This window comes from Microcebus murinus, chromosome 5, assembly GCF_040939455.1.
Source record: "Microcebus murinus isolate Inina chromosome 5, M.murinus_Inina_mat1.0, whole genome shotgun sequence".
In the NCBI taxonomy this organism is placed as follows: domain Eukaryota; kingdom Metazoa; phylum Chordata; class Mammalia; order Primates; family Cheirogaleidae; genus Microcebus; species Microcebus murinus.
In genome coordinates, this window is record NC_134108.1 from 61,503,993 (window position 1) to 61,513,220 (window position 9,228).

The 9,228-nt window shown below is 32.2% G+C and overlaps 1 pseudogene; it reads right to left on the reverse strand.

Moving 5' to 3' along the window:
* Positions 1-2,411: 2,411 nt before the first annotated feature.
* LOC105874030 (ribose-phosphate pyrophosphokinase 1 pseudogene) lies at positions 2,412-3,368 on the reverse strand (annotated as a pseudogene).
* Positions 3,369-9,228: the final 5,860 nt, after the last annotated feature.

Genomic DNA, 9,228 nt, shown 5'->3' on the forward strand with positions numbered 1-9,228 from the left:
TGCTGAGTTTATGTCTACACATCACTTGCTATATCTAGAGGGAGAGACAGTTAATGGTTTTACATACCCCTTGCTGTGCTCAGAATCATATGTCTTCTCAATCAAATGATACAGATAATTAGTAATTCTAATAAAGACTCAAGCTTGACAAATTTTACAGAATTGATTTTAATTTGTTTTTAGCATATTGAAAATTCCTAAAGTTTTAAGGCAAACTTTACCAATATATATAGTCCAACGGAGTAATAGTCTTTGCCTTGGTGCCGTATATAGATCTTAACAAATTGATCCAAGTGCAAACACTTAACTCTCTCAATTTTGTAATCAGATTTTAGATATTTAATATAGCTTTTCTAGTTTTCTTATATGTGAAATGGAAGTATTTTAATAAAAGCGTAACAGGTACTGGTCAATAAAGCCAAAAATTTTAAAAGATAGATGTAGGTTTTATAGCTCTGGTTTTATGCCCTAAAAATCTCATCATTTTATATTATAGAGTTAAATAACAATTATGTAAAATTGAGTTTGTCAATTAGTATTAGCTTTTAATTAATGTATATCTTGAATAAAAGAGTAAAGATACAACTTTAAGTTAATCCTTAAATCACTTAGAATGGAGGGTAACTTTTTAAGAAGAGGTAGTATACAAATTAAAAATTGTTAAGCTAGCATTATCATATTTCACGAAATGTAGAGAATTCTTTTAAGTGAGTGATGGAAGATTTCTCACCAAGTAGATTTCAGAACCATAAATCATTGCCTTGGATAATTCTGTACTAATTAAACATTTTAAGCATCTAAGAATCCCTATAGTAATCATGTAGGTTTATGTTTGTTTAAATCAGCATATCCAAAAATATTTTATTAAGGTATATATTCAAATATCTATTTATATTACATATAATACTTCTTCCACAGAACATAATATGGCATGCAGAGGCAATGGTATGATCACTTTTTTGATTTTCTTTGAAGATAATACAATTATCACTGAAAACTTTAACATGATGGGGGAAAATGAAAGCATCATTGCTTAGGATACTTTAGTGCCTTTTTAACACAAGAACATTTGTTTCTTTATATTCCATGTTTTCTATAAATTATTTTAACTCTTTTTTATTTCTGTTGTTTCATTCTTACTTGTCATTTGCAATATAGTACATGACAAAAATTAGAAACACCACATAAAGTTATCCTATTCCTCCCAATATTAAATTTGTACTAATAATTTAAAGCCACTGTTAGGAATCAGCACACTATTAATAATCAGAATGTAACTAAATTTATTGTATATGTGTGATAATTTTTAATAGTTTTGTATGAATAATAACAAATCAAACATGCAATAAACAGTTGGGGTGAGCATCATATAAATACATAGTCTAGCCCAGGAGTTGGAAATTGCAGTGAGCTATGATCCTGCCACTGCCTTCCAGCCAGGGCAATAGAGAAAGACTTTGTCTGAAAAAAAATAATAAAAATAAAAATACATAATCTATTTCAGCCTATACTATTTTCACATTGTTTCTAGATTGTTCCTCTGATAATTCTACACCTCCAATTTTGTGTTTGCCAATTAATTATTGCATCATATTTTGAATACTCAAATTGTGGGTTTTGTTTGCTTATTATTTTGTTTATTGTGTTAGTTGTTTGTTGACACAATGTGAAGAAGCTGTCCAAACTAGTCTTGAGGAAGAGTAATGTATTATGAAGGAATTAACACATTTATCCTGTTTCTTAAGGAGGTATAAGCAGGATATTTTTAGGTGCATATTAAATATATTTGTGATGCTAAAATTTGGAGCTCTAGTCTAAGGTCATGAACGCTTTCTGGCCATATGATTATATTATATCAGAAAGAAGCAACTTTAGGACTTTTAAATGTAAGTAGTAATAAAAGTGTGAACAAAAATGAAAGTTAGAGGTGGCTGAGAGTGGAGGGTTCTGTAAAATGTCACCCCCAGATCTAGGACTTTCCATTTTGAATATACACCCTTAGCAATTCAGCTATTTGGAGAAGGCCAACTTATAAAAAAGAGCCCATGATGAGGCAGCCTGTAAAGTGTATGTAGACATGATAAATCCAGGTATAAGAAGTTCCTCTCTATTTCTAAGGACAGTGATTATAGGCATCATTTCACAGCTTACAGATCTTCAGAGTAGGCCAGCATATTTGTATCACTGAATATCTAGCCAAATGGGAGAAACTTACATTTGGAATTTATGCCATATTATGGCATATTTGTGTACCCTGGGCTAGACAGATAAAGCACTGGATACTACCATCATTTAATATTTTCAAGATTTGAAGTTCAGCCATTCTCATTTTTTTAATTTATTTTATTTATTTATTTTTTTTGCAGGGGCAGGGTTGATTTTATTTTTAAAAAGCTTCAGAAGTTATTCTATTATAAAGGGACATGGCTGAACAAGTACGAAACAGATTCCCCATTGTGAGTTCTCCTGATGGCTTCTGCGAGGATCATGGAGATGTCAGTCACCTCTATTTTGGAGCAATGCTTCATCTTGTCCTCCTGAGGTATGGTATTGGTGACTACTACTGCTTGAAAGCACGTGTTGTTGACGCAAGAAATGGCTGGACCAGAAAAGATTCCATGAGTCAAGATGGCATAAACTGTGGTGGCTCCAGCTGAGAGACGTTTGTCAGCTGTGTGGCAGATTGTGCCACAAGTATCAGCCATGTCATCAACAAGGACGGCCACTCGATCCTTCACATCTCCCACTAGCACCATGCGGTCCACTTCACTGGCCTTTTTCTGTTCTTTGTGAATCAAGGCAAAGTCCACATTCATCCGGTCAGCAGCGGAGGTTACTCTCTTAGCTCCACCAGCATCAGGTGAGACAACAGTGCAGTTCCTCCACTCAGAGAGGTTCTCCCTTATCCACTCCAGGACAGCTGCCTCTGCATACACATTGTCGACCGGGATATCAAAAAAGCCCTGCATTTGAGAAGCATGCAGGTCCATGGCGATAATATGATCTGCAACTGCTACAGACAGCTTATTTGCAACAAGTTTGGCTGAAATTGGAGCCCTGCTCTTATCCTTCCTATCCTGCCGGGCATACAGGAAGCATGGGAAGACTGCAGTAACCCGGCTGGCTGAAGCGACCTTGCAGGCATTAATCATGATCAAAAGCTCCATTAAGTTGTCATTGGTTTCACCACAACCACACTGAACAACGTAGACATCCTCTCCACATAGAGTTTCGCCAATTTCCACGCAGGTCTCCTGGTTGCTGAATTTCTCAGTCACCATCGTGCCTAGCTCCAGGCCCAGGCGGTCAGCAATCATCTGGGACAAATCCTAGTGGGAGCTGCCACTGAAGATTTTGATACTCGGCATCTTGGCCAACTACCCTAGGCACTCTTCCCTAAGCGACCACTGCTGTGGCGGAGACAGGAACCGAAGTCGGCCCAGAGACTCAAGGCTAAACTATTCGCGCTGCTACTCCGCCATTCTCATTTTTAAATTGATGCAATCTTATTGCTGTGTGACAAGAAATTAGAATTCATATATGATCTGTTTCTTTTTGGTATTTTAACTTTGTGTACCTTTGTTTAAATTACATTATGACCTTTAGTGAATGGCAAGGTCAAATAGACAAATATCACTTTGTGCTCTAAAGAGTAGTAGATAGGACAAATACAGCTATTTCAGATTGGTGACCTTTTAACAATTTAGTCCTGAATTTGAAGTTCAAAATAAAGCAGATCTGTCAGAAATGACTGGGTTGTCTCAGTGCATATAGACCCATAGAAGCATCTACCTGCAAATGCTCTTTTGATTCCTAGCAAAATGAAGGGATGTTTAGATGCCTTTTTAGAATTTTTGGCTATATTAAGAAGGTTTTGAATAAAAATGAAAAGAAAGAATGAGAAATAAAGAACAAAAAAATCAAGTAATGACTTTAAGAGAAATGACAAAAGACATGTCATTTTAGTAACAACTGTAAATGCAAATTAGAATTGAGTGGCAGAGACTGATAGTGAATGTTGAGAAATAGCTGGGGGAAAAAGAAAGAATGGTAGATGGTGGTGACAATCACAAAAAATGACAAAGTAATGAACACATCGAGATATAGCGAAAAAGAGAAAATGGCATGAAAGGACGACAACAGTCCGCTGAAGTAAAAAGGAGATTCTTCTTTAACTTAAATATTTTGATTATTTTAAAATTCTCAGTTGATAATTATTGTCTCAGGACTATCTCCTGCCTTGGCTTTTCCCAGAATCAGTCATAGTCTCTTTCATATCTTTATATTTAAAATGAATGGTTTTACAATTATTTTGTTATTAAACATACATTTTTTAATTGTTAAAAACATCTCTAAAATGTATAAAGACAAAAATTTAAAAGTCTCTGTCTATGATGCTGGCCAAAGATAATATCTGTTATCATCTATATCTACTACTTTTTCTAATTATTCTTAATCTGCATAGATATATATTTTTGAGTAGATATTAAAGCTATACACTTCAAATATTAATTTATATGGTATAATTATTTTTTCATGAAAATTTCCCTTGTCTATTTTTGCATGTCAAATCAAATTGATCTGTGGCAGCTTTACATTTTACCAGCTGTTTTAATATTTCCATCTTCTATAAACAATGTTTCAATTAATACCATTGTATAAATATGGCATATTTCTTTGGGATAAATTTTAGAAGTATAAATGCTTAGTTAACTGTTATCCATATTTTAACTGTTATGCATATTGTAACTGTATGCATATTGACTAAGTCCATTTAGAAATTTTATAGCAGGTTCTCTTTAGCAGTTTATTAGATTACCTGTTTCTTCATAACTTTCTCAACAACGAGACTTTTCATATATATAATACATACATATGTTTATATATGTGCACATACATTTAAAATATTTCATCATTATTTGTTAATCTTTGGGTCAGATTTATTGTAGAGTTAATATTTTCATAATTGCTTTGTAAGAATTTTGTATATGATGAACATGATCTTGCCTTTATCACATATATTTCAAATATGTTTTATATTTTTCTTGCTTGTTCTTTTAATTTTATTCAGATTTTTTATTCTACTTAGGAGTTTCTTAATTTTAATGTCATTAAATCAACTAATTCTTATATGATAATTGCATTGATGTGATGCTTAGGATGGCTTTCTTGCATTCCTAGATATACAATTAGAGGTCATAAAGCTTGACATTAAACAACGAAATAATTTATGTAACAGAAGACATCATCAATAAAGAAAAAGTTGGGATAGAAGGGAACATTTTCAGCAGTATGTATAACAAATAATTAACTGTAATATAAGATCTAAAAAACCTTTCGGAAAAATTAATACAAAACATTTATCTAAAAATTTTAAGATTATTGACAGGTAAATAGCACATTAAAAACACAAATGAATGATATACATATACACAATATAGCCTGCGTTAACATTTACTAATATACTATTGATCGTCCACCAAGTTAGAGAAAATATAAAATATTGGCAACATTTAGTGTTGGCAAATAACACTGAATAAGAAATTTGTAATTTGTTAAATTGAAAACAATAAAGCATGGAAAATTTGATTGCATTTATCAAAATTAAAACTCTAAATTTTTAAATTTACTCCAATAAATAATTTCTAGCTATTTTCCCACAAAAGAATACTTGTACTTAGGCAAAACTACATGGTTGCCTATATATATGGAGGGAGGAAGAGTGTATTGTCTATATTTATTAATTTTGATTTCAAATGAGAGACCCTAACCCAAGCAAAATTAAAGAAAATGGAATGTAGTCTAGTTCACATACAAGTGCAAGATACTTCACATGCCAGTGAAGTATCTAGAGATAGCCCTGGTTTTAGTCAAAGAGAGATCTAAGAGTTTCAGAAATACAATCAAGTCATGCTATTACATTCTCTCTATCTTTGCAATACATTATTATTTCTGTTGGTTCCAAGTTGCCTCTCACTTATTATTGACAAAATGGCTGCCATTAATTTCAGGCTTAGTTTTTAATCTAACAGAAATATAAATTTTCACTAGAACTAAAAGAGAACACTTTAAATTATGGTACACTATACAGGATCAGATCACTTGCCCATTCCTAATCAGACAATGTGGCTAAGAAGATTCTAAGACCTACTTAATCAGGCTTGAGTCATGTGACCACCCCTGATGCTAGGGCTGGAGTTGACCCAATCCACATGAACTGTGGTGATGTCTTATAAATATGGACTCTGTTTAAAAATTATGGTGAATGAATGGATGCTGGAAGTCCATAAATGCATAGTATAATGAGTTACGTTTTTAGATGAGAACAATACAATTCACATAATGACATAAATTGTATATCTTTCTATAAAAGTGGGCAATAAATCTAAAGTCTTAACACATACATGTATGAAAGTAAATATAAAAAGTATTTAAATGTACACCGAGCTGCCAATATCATGGAAAAAGGCTGACATTTGAAGAGGATATTTTTATCACTTAATATATTTCTGAATAAACTTTACAATGCTAGTTTTACAATCTCCAGTTTTCTCAGCATCATTTGTTAAAAAGAGTACCCCCATTATGTGTCTTGGTATCCTTGTTGAAGATCAGTTGACCATCCATGTGTGGATTTATTTCTGGTCTCTCTATTCTGTTCCATTGGTCTAAATGTCTGCCATTATGCCAGTACCACATGGTTTTAATTATCATAAATTTGGAATATAGTTTAAATTAGAAAAATTAGAAAGTGTAGTATTTCCAACTTTGTCCTTATTTCTGAAGATCCCTCCAGCTACCAGCTACTTTTGTGATTCTACATAAATTTTATGACTTTTTTTTCTATTTCTGCAAAAACTTCCATTGGGGTTTTAATAGAGATTGCATGGAATCTGTAGATAGTTTTAGGTACATAGCAAAGGAAACTTTTAACAGAGTGAAAGACAAACTATCGGATGGAAGAAACTATTTGCAAACTATCAGATGAAAGGTTAATATCCAAAATATATAAGAATATTGTATAACACAATAAGAAAGCAAACAATCAAACAAATAACGCAATTTAAAAATAGTCAAAGAAGTACTAGTTCACCATTGTTTTTTGTACATGAGTAGTGCACCATATGGAGGAAGGGCATGCTGGTAGCCCTGGCTTGGGTGAGGCAAAAGCATTATATGTAATCAAAATGTTTGTACCCACATAATATTCTGAAATTTTAAAAAAATAAAAATAAATAAAAAATAAAAATAAACCAAGGACTTGAGTAGGCATTTCTTCAAAAAGGGCAGACAAATGACCACCGGATGTATGAAATGTGCTCAACATCGCTAATCAGAGAAATGCAATTCAAAACCACAATGACATATTACCTTACACCTGTTAGTATGACTATAATTTTAGAAAGTGTTGGCAAGGATACAGAGAAATTGGAGCTATCATACGCTGTTGCTGGGAAAGTAGAATGGTGCAGCCACTACGGAAAATAACAAGGAGGTTCCTCAAAAATTTAAAAATAGAACTATTATATGATCCAGGAATTCTACTTATGGGTACATACCCAAAAGAATTGAAATCAGAATCTGTAAGTGATATCTGCATGTCCACATTAATTGTAGCATTATTTGCAATAGCCAAGATATGGAAACAACCCAAATGTCCATCAACAGATAAATGGACAAAGAAAATATGATATAGGCAGAATGGAATATGATTTAGCCTTTAAGAAGTATGACATCCTGACATTTGTGACAACGTGGATTAACCTACAGTACATTGTGCTAAATGAAATAAACCAGTTATAGGACAAATACTACATAATTCCACTTATATAATATCTCTAAATTTGTCAAACTCATAGAAGCAGAGATAAAATGGTGGTTTCCAGGAAACAGGTGGAGGGAGAAATGAGGAATTGTTGCTCAATATGTATAAAGTTTCTGTTATGCAAGACAGACAACTTCTTGAGATCTGGTATACAAATAGCACCAGAAATTAACAATGTGATATTGTTATAAAATGTTATAAAAAAGTCATTATAAAATGACTTTTATTTCTTTAAGTACTTTTAAAATTTTAGTGTTTGATTTAAAACATTAATTCATATAGAAATAGGTGTATAAGATATTAATATGGCTTTACTATTTTCCACATTATTAGTAAGTTGTTCCCAGACCATTTATCCAATAATTCTATTTTCCCACTAAACATAATGGCTAGTCTATTATCATTCTCTTATTTTAAATAATTTTAGTATAATGATTTGTTTTTGAGATTTATATTCTGCCCATTAATCTATTTACTCTGGTCCCAAAACACACTCTTTTAATTTTTAAAAGCTCTTCCTAATCTTAAATGTATATTATTCCATGTGACATTTAGAAGAATGGTAAAGCCCCAACCCCTTCAAAACCATCAATATTCTATTCTGAGAGAATTACGTTTTATACATTATTTTAAGAAAATTGGTTTCTTTATAATATTGACTACTTAACATCCATGATAATGGACTTTCTTTCCAATTTAAAAATTACTCCTTTTATATCTCTTAATTAGTTTTATAATTTTCTTCACACAGTTTTTCTCATTATGGTGTTAATATCCTCCGGCATTTTATATTTTTTTAAGTTATTGTAAATGCAACTTTATCTCCACTCCCATTTCTAAGTGAAGAGGTGGAATACAGGGTAGTTGTTGATACTTTTATTCTTTATGCAATATTAATTTAGTGTTTGTGTATATAGTTTTTATGTTTCATTGAAATATTCTTTATTGACCACAATTTCTTCCACTTAAAGTTATTTTTAGTATATTCTGTGGTTTTTAGTATATTCACAAAGTTGTATAACTATCAATACTATTTAAGCATATGTGACTGACTTCTTTCATCTACCAGAATGTGTCAAGGTTCATCCATGTTGTAGTATGGATTATTACTTCATACCTTCATGGACAAATATTTTTATTCAATATGCCATATTTTGTTAATCTGCTTTTTAGGTGATGGACATTTGGGTTGTTTCCACCTTTTGGCTATTACTTGATTATAGGGGGCTGGAGTTGAGTATTGTACTAAAAATGTGTTTTATTTTCTGCATCCTCATGCTTTTTGACACCTTGTTCACCCTGTGGGGACTTCCCTTCTTCAGGCTTTGCCAATTCCTAGAGATAGTAAACACCTTACCTATGAGCATACTTTTCAGATGCAAACCAACCATTCTAGAGCCGAC